General features: G+C 41.5%; 1 protein-coding gene across 25 annotated transcripts in view; it reads left to right on the forward strand.

Annotated features, from left to right (window-relative positions):
• Nucleotides 1-17227, forward strand: part of KIF13A (kinesin family member 13A) — a 198443-nt gene that overhangs the window by 41480 nt on the left and 139736 nt on the right. The gene's annotated exons all lie outside the window — the stretch shown is intronic.

Consider the following 17227-nt stretch of genomic DNA (forward strand, 5'->3'; position numbering starts at 1 on the left):
GAGAAAGGCCCAGGAATCTCTGTTTTACCAGACCCTCCAGCTGATTGTGAAGCATGCTAATGTTTGAGAACCACTGTGCTGAGAAATACGGCAGCTGGGGGATTCCCTGGGGGTCCAGTGGTTAGGACTCTCGGCTTTCACTGCCCAGGGCAGAGGTTCAATCCCTGATTGGGGAACTGAGATCCTGCAGACTGCATGGTGTGGCCAAAAATGTTGCAGGTGAACTAAGTACAGGAAGGAAGAGGGATTATAAAAATATAGGAAGCTTCTGCACTCGGATTGTGTTTCAAAGATCTTTTAGTTTTTGAGTGTCTTTAAAGAAACACAAGCCAAAAATTGATTACGAATCAGGTGTAGTTTACATAGAAAAAACCACCAGAACTTCATTCAGCAGACCATTTTCAAAGAAATGGCCTTCACCTCACAACTTAAGGTTGAGGAATGAATGAACATATGACATCAATTGACATAAACGTGTTTAGAAGTGCTAGTATCAGTTTTTATGATTCTCCGCTTTAATCTTTTTTTCCCACTGACTGTGCAGCTGCTGAAGTGAGTCTGTAAGTGAGGAAAGCTTTGACTGTGTTTGATAAATCTAATAACCAGGGCTGATAGCCATCCAGTACATACTGGAAGAGCTGGTCAGCCAACATCTGTTCTGAAATCTGTTGTGTAGTTTAATCCATATCATACCTTTATGAAGTAGGTACCCATTTTAGAGGTGGATAGGGCTCAAATTTGAAGACTGTACAGCTAATTAAATGTCAGCACCAAAATTTAAATCTAGGTGAGCTGCAGGTTGTTCTGCTGGTGGCTTTGTGTAAATGTTGGTGAACAGAAGTATATATACCGATATAGAATACCTAGCATCGTTAGGTAGAAAGAGAACAAATAATTCGGTATCTGTGACAAGGCCTTCTAATTCCCACTAGGGGCTCCCTGTGCCCTAGGGTTACGTTCATGTGCTGTGCAAAATTGCTTCAGGCATGTCTGAGTCTTTGCATTCCTATGGACTGTAAATTGCCGGATTCCTTGGGATTCTCCAGGTAAAAATACTGGAGTGGGTTGCTATTTCCTTCTCCAGGGCATCTTCCCGACCCAGGGATCAAACCCGTGTCTGTCTCCTTCACTGGCAGGAAGATTCCTTACCACTAGTGCCACCTGGAAAGCCCTAAATCTTAACATGGTTAACTTACAGGATTTCATAATAAGAAAGTGAATAGTATTCTCTGAATCATACATATAGGAGTATAGTGAATTTCTGCTATATTTCACTCTGAATTGAGAATGGATTCCCTGGTGGCTCAGACGGTAAAGCATCTACCTGCAATGCAGGAGACCCAGGTTAGATCCCTGGGTCAGGAAGATCCCCTGGAGAAGGAAATGGCAACCCACTCCAGTACCCTTGCCTAGAAAATTCCATGGATGGAGGAGCCTGGTGGGCTACAGTCCGTGGGGTTGCAAAAAGTCAGATACGTAACGACTGAGCGACTTCACTTTCACTTTGAGAATGAAAGCAAAAAGCAAATGTATTAGTTTGCTGGTGCTGCTGTAATAAAGTGCCATAGACTGGGTGGCTTAAATAACAGAACTTTATTTTGTTGTAGTCCTGGAGGCTAGAACTCTAAAATTAAGGTGCGGGTCAAGTTGGTTTCCTCTGAAACGGCTCTCCTTGGCTTATAGATGGCCGCTGTCTGGTCCCTGTCTTCATGTGGTCACCCCTCTGTATGTGCCTGTATCCTCATCTCCTTTTCTTATGAGGACACCGGCCATACTGGTTTAGGGCTCACTCTGACGATTTCATTTAACTTAAAGACCTCCCCACCTCCAAATCTAGTCATGTTCTGAGGTACTGGAGATTAGAACTTCAACATAAGAATTTTGCAGAGACCCAGTTAAGCCATAACAACAACTAAGATGCTTTTGGTAAATTAGAGTTTTTCCAGAAGGTCAGGATCCATTATTTGAGGTTTGAATGTCCTTCCCTCTTTTTTTCAACACAATTAGACAAGAGTTCGTGGAACCAGGCTAATTCGAAATCCAGGTAAGAGCAAACCAGCTTCTTAATGGGTTTTAGGAGAGTCATATATCTGGGTAGCAGAATGGATTCCATCCTTCAAAAACAAATTAAAGACTCTGATGATTTAGAATCACATGCGTTAATCCTAACCAATTAAAATTTCATCATAAAAACTGCCAACTACAGGAATTCGTGTTATAGAGGGAACAAACTTGTGGGATTTGAAATGTAAATAATCCTGTTTTACATCAGGTTAATTATTCAGTCATTACTCCAAGTCATGCCTTCAGCTGTATTCTACATACGTCCCTCCTGTGAGAGCAGCTTCTGAAAACATGTCAACTGTGTCTGCTGAGGAGAAATGGGATTTCTCCCTTCACTCTGCTGGTGCATCTTGGAAGAGGGGAAACAGTCATTGGCAGGACAAAGTACACGCTGTATACGATTGATTTTTGACTGCTAGTTAGGTTGAGTCTTAGGTTCACTCACAGTGTTTTCTTCCCATGTGTAAAATCCATTAACAGTAAAGCTTTCTTCTTGGCAAATAATTCCTGTGCCCTCATCTCTCATTACTCAGTGTGACACGTGTGAGAAATGTAGAATCTCAGCCACCAGTCCCAGGTTTCATGAGCCGAAACCTGTGATGAAAGTGAAAGAGGAGAGTGAAAAAGTTGGCTTAAAGCTCAGCGTTCAGAAAACTAACATCATGGCATCTGGTCCCATCACTTCATGGGAAATAGATGGGGAAACAGTGGAAACAGTGTCAGACTTTATTTTTTTGGGGCTCCAAAATCACTGCTGATGGTGATTGCAGCCATGAAATTAAAAGACACTTACTCCTTGGAAGGAAGGTTATGACCAACCTAGATAACATATTTAAAAGCAGAGACATTACTTTGCCAACAAAGGTCCATCTAGTCAAGGCTATGGTTTTTCCAGTGGTCATGTATGGATGTGAGAGTTGGACGGTGAAGAAAGCTGAGCGCCGCAGAATTGATGCTTTTGAACTGTGGTGTTGGAGAAGACTCTTGCGAGTCCCTCGGACTGCAAGAAGATCCAGCCAGTCCATCCTAAAGGTGATCAGTCCTGGGTGTTCATTGGAAGGACTGATGTTGAAGCTGAAACTCCAATACTTTGGCCACCTGATGCGAAGAGTTGACTCATTGGAAAAGACCCTAATGCTGGGAAGGATTGGGGGCAGGGGGACAGGGGTCGACAGAGGATGAGATGGTTGGATGGCATCACCGACTCGATGTTCATGGGTTTGGGTAAACTCCGGGAGTTGGTGATGGACAGGGAGGCCTGGTGCGCTGCGATTCATGGGATCAGAAAGAGTCAGACATGACTGAGCAACTGAACTGAACTGAACTGACCATTGCACAGTCACGTGTAAGAAGCACCACTTTGAATGATGATAGCGGCAGGACCTTATGGAATTTTTTAAAAATAAAAAATGTCCTACCGTGTGCTTTGTCTCTGTTTTCTGTCCCAATGTTATAGCCAGTGGGTCTCAGCAGAATTCTGGAGGACTCTGTGGCTTGCAAGTTGTGGCTTGTTGCTAAGGATTCACTTACCAACTATATAACTTTGTTTTCCTTTTCATCTTTTCCTCACTTATAAAAGAAGATAAGATCTTAGGGAAGATTAAAGGAGTAAATGTACATAGCGTTCTTAGAACAGGGCAGGGCACGGTGAGTTCAGTCACGTTGACTTTGTCGTCATTATTATCCTCATTAATTATTCCTACCAGTCACCAACTACTGCTACCATAACCAAATCAAACACCAATTACTTAGTCTAGTAAAATGCCTACTACAGAAGTGAGTGATAAATGTCACGATTACTTTATGAAGAGCAATTCCTACCATGAATACAGATGTCATACCAACCTATCAGATAATTCACCCAGGCTTTTAAACCCCTTTTTGAAAGAAACACCAAATTATAACAAAATATTTAAAAGCTTAGTGGAGAAAAAGTGTGCATGAAACCATCCATTTTTCCCTTGCCTGTCTCCCATGAAGAAACGCAAGCTCTGTGTTCAGTCAGGATTTCTTTAACAGAAACTGTTGTATCCTTAACCAGAAAAGTTCTGGCTGCAACAGTACCATGCACATGTATTTGGTACAACTGGCAGTCCAGAAACCTCTGCTCCTGTGTGTCATTGACCAGCCATGCTGACCTGAGCGAATTTACCCACATGTGAAATGAGACTGGACTCCATCATCGCTATGGTTCTGATTCTGGGTGTCAGTAGCATTCTAGCCAGTACAACCCCCGTGAGCCTCATTTCCATTTCAAATGGTTAGACTCTCAGACATAGACAGCAGAAGACTTGAACGATAAGCTTCTGTTCGAGGAGTAATTGTAAATCAAAACACATCAAGTATAACTTCTGTTTCTTTGTTATGTCACAGTGAGGTTTATCATCCCCGATTTGGATGATACTGGATTTCAGATGTACTAAAACATCTGTTACTAGGATATGCACCAGAATGCCTTATGTCTTCCTCACAGGAAATGTTGTTTATAGACATCTTCTGTTGTTTTAGTATTGTTAATATGTAGCAGATGCATGGGGTGGCGAGGGGAGGGGCAGGCGAGGAGAGGGATGCAGCCTTAAGCACCTTAGAATTGTTTCAAGATTTAAATTTGTTTCTCTTTGAATTTTTATTCTATAGGAACAAATAACGGAGATATTAAAGAAGAGATTTGTCCGCACTTGCCTGCATAGCAGCTGCATATGTATTAGGGTGAAATGACCCTGGTCTTCAGCATCATGGGGTTTTTGACCTGTAAAGACTATCAAATTGAATGTGATTGGTTGACTAAATTGAACTGATTTTACAGAATGAGAATAAAAATTAACTGAATACATCCTACATATTAAAACAGTGCTTTTACTGGTTAAAGATGTAGCTGCTTCAGGAGTTAGATTCTAAAGACTTTCGGTTCCCAGAGAATGGTTCAAGGAAAACGTACATATGGCAAGGAGATAGAGGAAAGATTTTTTTTTTTTTGAAAGTACCATATTGAATCCATTATAGTTCAGAAAACTAAGGTACTAATTTCTGACATTTCGGTGAGACTTAGTTGCCAGGATTCAAGGGAAAGATATTTCAATTAGTGCTTCTTTATTCTTTGAATGAACTTAGTTTTAGATCAAGTCATAAGTGTGTGTTTCAAGGCTGCCAGAATAGAATAAGCCCTATTCTTCCTTAGGTGAAAGAGTAGACTGACAAATTCCCTCATCTTTCAGGGCCAGGGTATATAGTCCATCCTCCTAAAGACATTCATGATTTCTTCTGCTGTCATCTATGTCTCCACCCCCCAAACTTCAGGAACACGTCATACCTTTCTTATCGCATTATTCACATTTTATGTTATTCTACCATTTTTTCCATATGTTTGTTTTATCTCCGTCTCTCCCTCACCCCTTCCTTCCTTCCACAGATCTTTGTTGAGCACCTACTGTGTGTCAGGCACCCTGCTTCCTAATTGGATTATTATCTGTTTAAAAGCAAGATAGGTTCTTGACCATTCTTACATCATACAACTAATAATTAAGGAACATTGATGCTTGAGGTGCTGAGTCTATCTCTAGAATTCTCTAATTTCACTTGTCAAAGGCCTGAATAAATCACCCTAGTTCTGCACTTAAAAGTCATCTTTGCTTCCCATAACTACACGAAGAGACCTTCTGTCATTTTTCCAAACGATGCAGTTAGACACACTATCTTCAGGGCTATGGAATAAACTCTTGCAGGCTACGCTCAGCAGTTGCAAGAAACGTCTACAAGGGTGACAGAGTAAAGCAAACACAGATCGCTGCTATTAATACGTCAGAATGTAATCCATACTGAGGGTGTGCTTTCACTAGAATTTAGGACCAGCCAGCAGTAACGACTCTTGAAATTACCAGAGACATCAAATTGCTGTTCTTGGCTTTGGATTGTTGGTGGCCTATGTGAAATCCCGACTCCCTTTTTTTCCCCCTAACAAACTTTCCAATTGTCCCTCTTCAGTTTTCCTTTTACCCCTAAGGAAATGAAAACACATTTAAATGTAATACGTAAATCTGCTTCATAGAAACCCTCCTATGCATTTAAAAATGGATGTTTTTAAAAATAGTATGTTAGTGTTGTTGTTGTTCAGTTGCTAAGTCATGTCAACTCTTTGTGACCCCATGGACTGCAGTGTGCCAGACTCCTCTGTCCTTCACTCTCTCCCGGAGTTTGCTCAAACTCATGTCCATTAAGTCAGTGATGCTATCTAACCATCTCATCTTCTGCTGTCCCCTTCTCCTTTTGCCTTCAGTCTTTCCCAGTATCAATGTCTTTTGCAGTGAGTGGGCTCTTTGCATCAGGTGGCCAAAGTATTGGAGCTTCAGCTTCAGCATCAATCCTTCCAATGAATATTCAGGGTTGATTTCCTTTAGGATTGACTGGTTTGATCTCCTTGCTGTCCAAGGGACTCTCAACATCTTCTCCAACACCACAGTTGGGAAGCATCAGTTTTTTGACACTGCCTTCTTCATGGTCCAACTCTCACATCCATCCATGACTACTGGAAAAACCAGAGCTTTGACTATATGGACCTTTGTCAGCAAAGTGATGTCTCTGCTTTTTAATATGCTAGTTAGTGTTGCTCATTAATTTTACTTGTGAATATAGATGAGACTGTTGCCTTGCTGATTTTCAGGAGGTTTGTTAATTTTCATGAACCTCCTCTGTGAACTAGGGTAGTAGTAGCAATATCATGGGATTATGGTGCTCAAATGAAATGATACTTGGCACCAGGCCTGGCACATTGTATTGGGTTGGCCAAAAAGTTTGTTCAGGGTTTTCTGTGCCATCTTCAATTTTTTTAATCTCCTTTCTCTTCTTACAACATTGCTCATGACTGTGAAGCCTAGGGCAGTGCTTACAGTTAAGCCTCTCAAAGACGTGAGGCTCGTGTTTGGGGAGTGGGTGGGGTCCAGAGACATCTCACTGCCTTACTGAAAATGTAGGGCAATGTGAAATAAGAACTGTGTAAATATATTGGCCTTTGCCTATGTTCCTGACACAGAACTCCTTAAATCCATTGGAGCTTTTTGGGTGATGAGGACACCTTTTGTTCTAATGAAGGGACTCTTGGTGGGCTTCTGGTTGAGGACTGTTCACAAGAAAGACCAAACCATGAATAGAAACTTGGACCCTTCAGCACCTTTCCCCCCTTCTGAAAGGTGATTGGAAATGTAGTTAATAATCTATCATGCCTATGCAATGAAGCCTCCATTAAAAACCCAAAAGTTTGGGATTCAAAGGGCTCCCAGCTTGGTGAACAAACATCCATGTGCCAGGAGAGTGGCCCATCCCCACTCTACAGGGAACAGAAGCTCCCACACTCGGGACTTTTGTGGATCTCTGTCTACGTACCTCTTCATCTGCTTGTCATCCATATCTTTTCAGTTCAGTTCAGTCGCTCAGTCGTGTCCAACTCTTTGCAACCCCACGGACTGTAGCATGCCAGGCCTCCCTGTCCATCACCAACTCTTGGAGTTTACTCAAACTCATGTCCGTTGAGTTGGTGATGCCATCCAACCATCTCATCCTCTGTCATCCCCTTCTCCTCCTGCCCTCAATCTTTCCCAGCATCAGGGTCTTTTCAAATGTGTCATCTCTTCACAACAGGTGGCCAAAGTACTGGAGTTTCAGCTTCCGCATCAGTCCTTCCAACGAATATTCAGGACTGATTTCCTTCGGGATGGACTGGTTGGATCTCCTTGCAGTCCAAGGAACTCTCAAGAGTCTTCTCCAACACCACATTTCAAAAGCATCAATTCTTCGGCACTCAGCTTTCTTCATTGTCCAATTCTCACATCTATCCATGACCACTGGAAAAACCATAGCTTTGATTAGACGGACCTTTGTTGGCAAAGTAATGTCTCTGCTTTTTAATATGCTGTCTAGGTTGGTCATAACTTTTCTTCCAAGGAGCAAGCGTCTTTTAATTTTATGGCTGCAGTCGCCATCTGCAGTGATTTTTTTATTATACCCTTTATTACCTAATGAACCAGTATGTGTTTTCCCCTGAGTTCTGTGAGCTGTTCTGGCAAATGACTGAGCCTGAGGAGGGGTGTTGGGGACCCCTGGTTTAGAGCTGGTTGTTCAGAAGCACAGGCGATAACCTGGACTTGCTTCTGGCGTCTGAAGCAGTGGTGGGGGGTGGAGGGCAGTCATGTGGACCTGACTGAGCCCTGAACCGCAGGGTCTGATGCTCACTCCAGGCAGACAGTGTCAGAACTGTGTGGTGAGGAAACCCATAGACCTAGTGTCGGAACTGCCGCGAGTGTGAGAGTAAAGGGCCAACAGTGGTGTTTTTCTAGACAGGCAATGAAGAGGCGGCCCACTCTCTCCTGTGATGTCTGATCAACTGTTCTAATAGTGTCAGTTTACCATTGACTTTTACGTAAGTGATAAGAAGTCACGATTAGTTATTTGTCTTCATTTGTGTTGGTTGTGTAGGGGCTTCTGTGTTACTCTCGTTGGAGGAAATTTCTGTTTTCATTTAAGAATGACCTCCGCACAGTCCATGCACTAAGAGGAAAGGAGGTGGGGTTTAAAAAGTAGAGCTCATGTGGTTTTAAGATCTCTCTAAAGCCAAGTGAACCACCAGATTCTGTCTTAACTGAGAAATTGGGTTGGAAATGAGTAATTTCTCTTTTTAAAAGCCTCATTTATACTAACGGGTGTAGTAGAAGTTAACTCTTGAATTTCTAAATGAGCCAGTATTTGTTATACCTGTATAAATTGAAGAAGATAACAAAATTTTATTTACAAGATAATCTTATGAAACTGTCGGGGGTATTCTTCCACCCTTCCCCCTTCCCCTCTTCTGTAGATTAGGGCAGGAGTCCTGGATTTTGAAAGAACTGCAATTTCTTCTCTCTTGGGGGCTTGGTGCTTGCAGCTTCATGGACCTACTAAGGTGTTAATTCTCCATACCTGGCTACATGTTAAAATCACTTGGGTGCTTTTAAAAACATATTCTGCATAGCCCATCCTCAGAGCTTCTGAGCTTCTGATCACTTCATGAGGACAGAAAGATACGAGATGAATTGCTTTTGTCTGGCGGTTGGGAGGATCGTATGCCCAGGTATTCCACACCCCTGAGCCAGGGGTCAGGGGCACTGAATTCCCTTCCCTGAGCCCCTGGGGACTCAGGGTTTTTCTGCTTCCTCCTGCAGAGAGGCAAAGAGACTCTTCTGGGTCTCAAGCTGGCTATACTTAGCAGGAATTATCTGCTAAGGACAGGAGGTGGCTAAGCAGGAGTTTTTTTCTCCTGAAGAGTATACATGTTTCTTTAGCATCTGCTTGTGAAATTTACTCAGGAGAGTAACAGTCTTAAAAGAAAAGAATACTAAGACATTAAAATGCTCATTGTAGAGAATTTGAGAATCGTGGAAAAGCAGAGACAAGAAAAGGAAAAAGTATCTGCAGTCCCCCTTCCATGAAGGAGAACCACCATTAGCATTTTGGCCTTTTAATGCCCCTTCATCTTGCCCAAGTAAATGAGGAAAATGACAAAAACAGGCAAAACTAACCTTTCATTTATTGAGTACTCATTTGGGGCCAACAAGTGAAGGTGCTGTTACCCTTAGAGTGGTAAGAAGCCTGAAGTTCAAGGTGTAAAGGAACTGGCTTCATATGTTGCAGCTGATAAGCCAACACAGGATCTACCTGGTTGCGAGGTGAGCACTTCTAATCCCTGGGAGATGGATATATTTATATTTGTGTATTGCTTAAAAAAAAAAAAAATTGGGTCACAATTCTATTGGACATTGGCCGTATCTATGACGTGCAGCAGTTAGCCCAAGAGTATTATTTTTAGATGTTGTCTTTCTATTATGACATTATAGGGGAGTCTGTGTTTATAATATTAGAATATTGCCAGAATATCTCATTTGACATTCTAGCTGTGGAAGCATGTACCATGGGGAGAGTTCAGAGTTCCTAAATTAGGAATGGGGTGATATTCAGCCTCGTTGTCTTTAGTAAGCAACTGGCTGAGGTTTCTCGCGTGACCACCTGCCAGGGAGTAAGAGCTGCAGTCTGGACTCTGCTCTGACCCCACTGGGGTCACTTAAGGATTTGAAGAAGGCAGCACCCTCTGGCCATGAGGCAGGAGTGACCAAGATATAGCCTCCTTTGTAATTACAATGAAAATCTGCCCTAGATTTTATTTAAAATTTTTTTCCCTTTTAAATTTTTTTCCACCTAAATGCTTATTGCCTCCATTTTTTAAAAAAAGGAAATTGGCCCTAAATGACACAATTTCCATGGAACTCAGTGACAAAAAAGCAGCTCTTTTTGTTTGTATGAGAAAATACAACTCTTAAGTCCTATGTTTCCATAGTTACATTGCATTGTAATAAGATAAAAGTCAGGCTGAAAGATTGGAAAGGCACTCCACGAGCTGACCGAGATCAATGTGGTTAGAAAGCCGCAGTGCCAGGATTTTAGTCAGGCATTCGGCGGGCAGACTGAACTGGTTGAAACTTCGCATTGGAAGAAAGGCGTTTCTTTCTGATGCTTTGTGTTTAAGGTAAAAATGGATCAAGAAAACTTGGGCCATTACTTCTGTGTTGGAAATTTGTATTTTACCAATACTTAGAAACACAATATGCTAATATTGTTCATTTTGGAAATGTACACAGTATTCTTCCCCCGTGTGGGAAATAAATAAAATTAAAATCTAAATTGCCAGCTTGATCATTCTAATTTCTACTCCTTTTCAGCTCCCATTCCTTTCGTTATTGTCTTTATTCCATGAGTCCTGCAGACTTCAGGCTAAGCATATCCTTTGTATGCATGTGTGTGCTCAGTTACTCAGTCATGTCCAACGCTTTTTGACCCCATGGACTGTTGCCCACCAGGCTCCTCTGCCCACGGAATAGTCCAGGCAAGAATAGTGGCGTGGGTCGCCATTTCCTACTTTACTGGACCCAAATTTCTTGTTTCTTTTATTCTGCTTATTCAAATAGCATTACCAACAAGAACCTAGTGTATAGAACAGGGAACTATACTCAATATCTTGTAATAACCTATAATGGAAAAGAATCTATAAAAAGAATATAATGTATGTACATACATATATATATAACTAAATCACTGTGCCATAAACCTGAAACTAATACAATATTATAAATAAACACTATTTCATAAAGATTGAAAAGTAAATGGCATTAATTTTAAAAAGTTATTTAATGTGCTTTTGTGATTAGATTTCTTGATGAGACCTGGAGTGGGAGAGTGATGAGGAAATGGCACATGATCAAAAAATTCAACAGTAATAGTTTCTATTTGAAGCATTTATTATTGTTTTTCACAGTAAAACTAGTGTGAAGTCGTCCAAGTTGTTTGATTTTTGTTTCATTTTCTAAGCTTAATAGGAACTCATAAAGGATAGATTCAAGATTTGGTATAAAGATTTCAACAGTGATTACTAGTCTCCACTATCGAGTTGTAATAAAAGTGTTCATCACTCAGTCATGTCTGACTGTTTGTGACCCCATGGACTGTAGCCCGCCAAGCTTCTCTGTACATGGGATTCTCCAGGCACGAATAAGGGAGTGGATTGCCATTTCCTTCTCCAGGGGATCTTCCTGACCCAGGGATTGAACCTGGGTATCCTGCATTGCAGGCAGATTCTTTACCATCTGAGCCACCAGGGAAGCCCTCATAAATTACCTTTAACTCAGTCTTTTTTTTTTTTTAATAGTTTAATTTTGGCTGTACTGGGTCTCTGTTGCTGCGAGGGTTACTCTCTAGTTGCGGTTCACAGGCTTCTCACTGCAGTGGCTTCTCTTGTTGCAGAGCACCGGCTCTAGGGTGCAAGGGCTTCAGTAGTTGCAGCGTGTGGGTTCAGTAGTTGCGATTCCCGGATTCTAGAACACAGGCTCGATAGATGTGGTGCATCGGCTTAGTTGCTGCATGGCATGAGGGATCTTCCCACACCAAGGCTTGAACCCACATCTCCTGCACTGGCAGGTGGGTTCTTTACCATTGAGCCACCAGGGAAGCCCCAACCTTTAACTCCCTCCATACTGGACCAGTGCAAATATGCTGCTCTGAGGGTTGGTAATGGTCCTTGTTTGCACAGCTGTCCATAGTTGTATAGATTAATTTATGCTATTTTCGGAGATTCATAGATGCTCTTTCTTTTTGACATATCACAATTTAGCCTGATGTGTTTTGTGTATGAGAACATAAACAGCTAACTCTGAAGATGTTTTTGGAACTTGAAGCAGGAACTTTAGACAGGCCATGAGTGGGATTTTATCATTTACAAAGTTACTAATCCCATGGATGATCATTTCCTTAAAATTCTACTTTGTAGGATAATAGTTATTCTAATTTACAAGAAAATGGAAGGTATTCCCTGCTTTTTTAAAGCATCCTCTCCCCTAAGCAGGGGAAGTGTACCATTTATTATCCATGGCATTAAGTTAAAAGGACATTTTAATAGCATAAAATGTCTAAGGGTAAAAAATGAGGTTGGAAAACCTGATTGAATTACTCTCTTAAGAAGAAAAGTATAAAATTTCTTCCATTCCCCCCCTCTGCTTTTTTTTCTGTGATTAATTTCAGGAAGTAGCTGCACAGAACTTTTCATACTTTTCACACAAAATGTATTATAAACATGGTTTTATTTTCAGGGCAAGGGCCTAATTATTTTTTTGGTTCCAATTTATTTAGTATTGGTTTCAGTTATTTTTTACAGCTCCTTCTTTTAACTGTCACTCTTTCAAAGAGATTCTCCCTGTGGCCAGTTTCATTCATTTTCTACCCTTATATTGTGCTTGTATTACCAGCGATTGCTGCTGGAAGTTGTTTTCAGGAGCCTTCGTCTCATAAATGGTGCATGACATTTGCCTACTGCCTGAAAAATAGCCATTAATAAAATGATTTTATTGCAGAATCAAACAAGATAGCTTTCTATGAATGAAATTCTTCATCATGTCATATCACTGCCTGATAAGAAGAGCCAACCCGATTATGCACGGGGCAGACATTCACGAGGAAAGTTGTGTCCTGTCTTTTGTTCCTAGTTACTTGATATGGAAAGTGATGGCTCTATTCACTTTGGCCCCGGCCTGTGGATTATGATACTACTGGATCGGCCAAAACGTTGGTTCAGGTTTTCCATAACATCTTTTGGCCAACCCAATACAAATTGCCATTATTATTAATACAGGTGACGTGGTTAATTTTTAAAGAAACAAAGTATGCATTTAAAGCAAAATAAAACGTTTAAGACAGAAGAAGCATAGCTATTTTTGTAACCCAAAGACAAAAAAATATTTCGGTGCGTGGTTTTGGTTTTCAAGGAGGGTGACTTCTGAGCGAATTGGTGGATTCTGTGGTTTGGCCTGGGTCTAGTTAGTACCTCTCCACTCCCTTTGGGTCATCTCTGCCTAATGCAGACTGCTTTCACCTTCCTGGTGTGGGCCATAACTCTCAGTTTAAGCAACTTGTTGGAAGCCACACAGCTCAGAACTGGAGGTGGTGGGTTTTTAACTCAGTTTCTCTTCTGACCTGTAGCCTTGAGTCTTTTCTTGAGCTCCTTTGTTTTTGTTTTTTAACCTTTTATTTTGTGTTGGAGAATGGCCGATTAACAATGCTGTGATAGTTTCAGGTGGACAGCAAGAGGACTAAGCCATCCATTCACATGTAGCCATTCTCCCCCAAATCTCTGAACCACTTTGATCTCTAGATGTGGGTGGACAAGTTGCCCTTTGAAAAATAGTGCTGTCGTAAACGGAGTAGGTAGTCTCCAGTAGGATTTAGGACTAACTGACCCAATCCATCGTCTGCCTTGTTGGTCCTTGTTGGTGGTCCCAGGTCATCTGAGTACGTATTATATGGTTTCTGGCACAAGCTACATTTTAGTGGTGCTTGCAGGCCATAGCTGCTTCATAGTTTCTCCCTCTTAAGAACAACCAGTAGTATTACTAACAATATTATTGATCATTCTAATAGCTAAAACATATAGATAAGAAGTCGTCTTATGTACTTTTCACAGTCACTTAATCCTCACAAAACTCTGTCAATCCCATTTTCTAAATGAGAGAACTGAGGTTCAGTGATGGGTGACTTGGGCAGTTCACCCAGTTGGTAAGGGGTAAATCCTGCTCTCCGGTCTGGGCATTCTGGCTCCAGTCTGCTTGTTAGCTGTTCTCCACCATGCCTTTCATCCTGTGCCTGCAATACCTTGTCGAGCTCTACTTGTGAAGTTTCTAACAAAGAAGAATGTACTCGGAATGGATTCTTTTCTTTGTTGTTGAGGGGAGAGAGTGCGAGCCAGTAAGTCTTTTACAGATGGCTGCAAATCTTTATACTCATAGCCCTGTCTTGAGTTTCCTTTGTGGCCATCACTTGTCAGCTCTTCAGGTCACCTTCTCCAATCGTATGACTCTTTCAGAAGAGGAAACTGAGGCCCAGAGATATTTAACAACACGCCCAAGGTCACTGAGCTTATGTGTTTTATAAAGTAATAAGGACAGAGTACAGATATTCTTATCTTACCATGCATTCTTTTTTTTTCCCCAGTTAGGCTTTTTGGATAACCTTGAGCAAATAAAAAGCTTGCCTTTTTCCTCTGCTTTCCTCTATTGTGGTTTCCCAGGGGCTGGCAGAGATTTTCAAAAGTTATGTGTTCCAGGACTCGAGAAACAGCTTGGCGAAATTGAGCAAAATCTTCTTTGGATGTTGGTGCCGCTCACTCTGGTTTTCTTTTCTTCCTGTTCTCACAGACTTCCTTCTTGCTTTGATCCTCACCTGGTTTTCTCACTCACGGACCCTAGCCTGAACACAAGCTTCCAGAGCTTGCGGTGCTTTTCTGGAATTTGTGCTGTGGTGGTCTGCTCTGGTGGGCAGAAGCGACACAAGCAATATTTGGGTGACAGTTCCGGTGTGTGCAGACTGGCGGGTCAGGGAGCTGCTTCTAGCCCTGGGATGTTGGAAAACAAAAGCAAGTTTCCAAGTAACCCCAAAATAGAGTCACGGACAGGATAGAGAAGCTATTACACATGTTCCTTATTTCGTTTAAAAAAAAAAAAAGATAAGATCTAAAAACCTTATGAAACTGTTTAGGGATTTTTTAAAAGTAGAGTTTGTTAGATCCCCATGTTGCTAACTGACTTATTGTTCAGCCATCAGTGTTTTAGGCTGGCTGACTCTGATGTTTAATTGCATTTTGTGATATTTTTCACTGAGGCAGAAGACATTCAGGCATACAATAGAGTATGCAATATTTAGGTAGCTTACAAAGTAGAAGTTTAATATGGGCTTAAAGTTTTAAATAATGTGTATATCATAACCCCATTTTGGGGAGACAAAGGTGTCTGTGTGTTGTGTGTGTCTGTCTGTGGCCTGTGTTAGAGGTTCTCAAACCTTGGCGCACGTCAGAATTATCTATACGTAGGGTTTCTTATTCTGTAGGTCTGGGTTGGGAGAATTTGCTTTTCTAACAGGTTTTCACATACTGATGCTCTTAGTTGGGGACCACATTTTGAGAACTGCTGTGGGAAAGAGAAGCGTAGAAAAAAGTCTTCAAGGATGCTCACGATAATGTTGACAATAGTTAACCTCATTTCTGGGTAATGGGATTGCAAGGGCTTTTCATTTTTATCGTTATGCTTTTCTGTATTCCCCCCCCGTGACTATTACTGTTATCATCAGAAGAAACAGTATTTACAGTTTTCTTAAAAGTTCTAGTATTTCTAAGCTGATGGGCACACACAGAGTCTATTCTCTATTACACCACGCCAGTACTGTTTAAAAGTTTCAGGAACTCAGTGTTTCGTGTCCTTTGTTTTTATTTTGTCTTCCCAAGATGTGATTGTTTAGAGGGGCGTTTTTGTCACAAGGAGTTCTTCTTCCCAGTCATGGTGCTAAACTTGACATGTTCAGTAGGTTCTCAATGGCTCAATCAGTTAGAATATCAGATTCTTTTATGCCACGTCAATTCTCTTGAGACGCCATGGGATCCTATTTCATGAATCCAGATTGTATTTGACATGCCTTTGGAAGAGGAAGGTCTCCTCAGAATCTGAAAAAAAGAGTAAGAAATTTGTCTAAGACAACCAAAATAAGTCGAGACCGAAATGATGGTGTTAACTCCCTTGACCTCAGAATAAATCAACCAGCCACCTACCAAAAAACCCCGGAACTGAACTATCACTTCATTATGTAAAAGGCTCTCCCTAGTTCACCCGTTACAGTTTTAAAAATAATATGTGCATAACAGTAGACATGAAAAACAAAGCCTCAAAAATGCAGTGCTTTGCCACAAAAGAATAGCAAGGGTATTATGCATATGTATGAGTTCCATTGATGTTTTAGAATGGACCTCCTTAATTGAAAATATATTTAGATGTTGACTCGTTGAGAAAACATAGGACTTAGAATCTAGAGAACTAATTTCTGTGTCCAACTCTGTCAAACTGTAGGCACATTACTGAGCCCCTTGGATTAAACCCTAGTGGGTCAGTGGGTATATCAGCCCTGTGAACGCCCTGGGCAGTTACCATGATCAAATGAGTCAGCTGTCGGGAAAGCTGGTTAAAAATGCTTTACAGCTTAAGGCAGTGGCGTGGTCTGAACAGAGAGACCAGCACTGCCCTTTCTCTTCCCCAGCCCGGGGGTCTCTTGTGGAAGTTGATGTAGCTTGGGGTCTTTGTGCCTGAGAGAAGGTTGTGGCTCAGCTTGGCAGATCCAGGTCCTTGTCCACCCTCCGTCCTGCCCGGCCCTTCTGGCAGAAACACTGATTGACCTCTGGGTGACCTCTGAAGTCAGACAGCTTTAGAACAAGCAAGATCTTTTCTGAAGGGTGTTTTTCCTGATAACACTATTAAGTTCCTTTCCAATTATGATGTCTCCAGGAAGTTAAAGTAGTTACAGTCTCTATGGAAATCCATAAATCTGTTATATAAAAAAGAAATGATCTCTCACCTGAGGAATTTGTCCCTTCATTGCTCACTCCCTGTCTTAGGAAGCTAGGGAACTAGGCCTCTGTGAACCCTCCCTTATAAGTTCTTGCTGTTCTTCCCAGTTCCAGCTAAGCTGACACTTCATCCATCCACTTCCTAAGTATTAATAAATGTTCCAGAATGGTTCGATGTGCATTGATGAAAATGTCAGAATTGTGAATTCTTAAGGA

Source organism: Giraffa tippelskirchi, chromosome 8, assembly GCF_054371585.1.
Source record: "Giraffa tippelskirchi isolate mGirTip1 chromosome 8, T2T-mGirTip1v1.2.pri, whole genome shotgun sequence".
Taxonomy (NCBI): domain Eukaryota; kingdom Metazoa; phylum Chordata; class Mammalia; order Artiodactyla; family Giraffidae; genus Giraffa; species Giraffa tippelskirchi.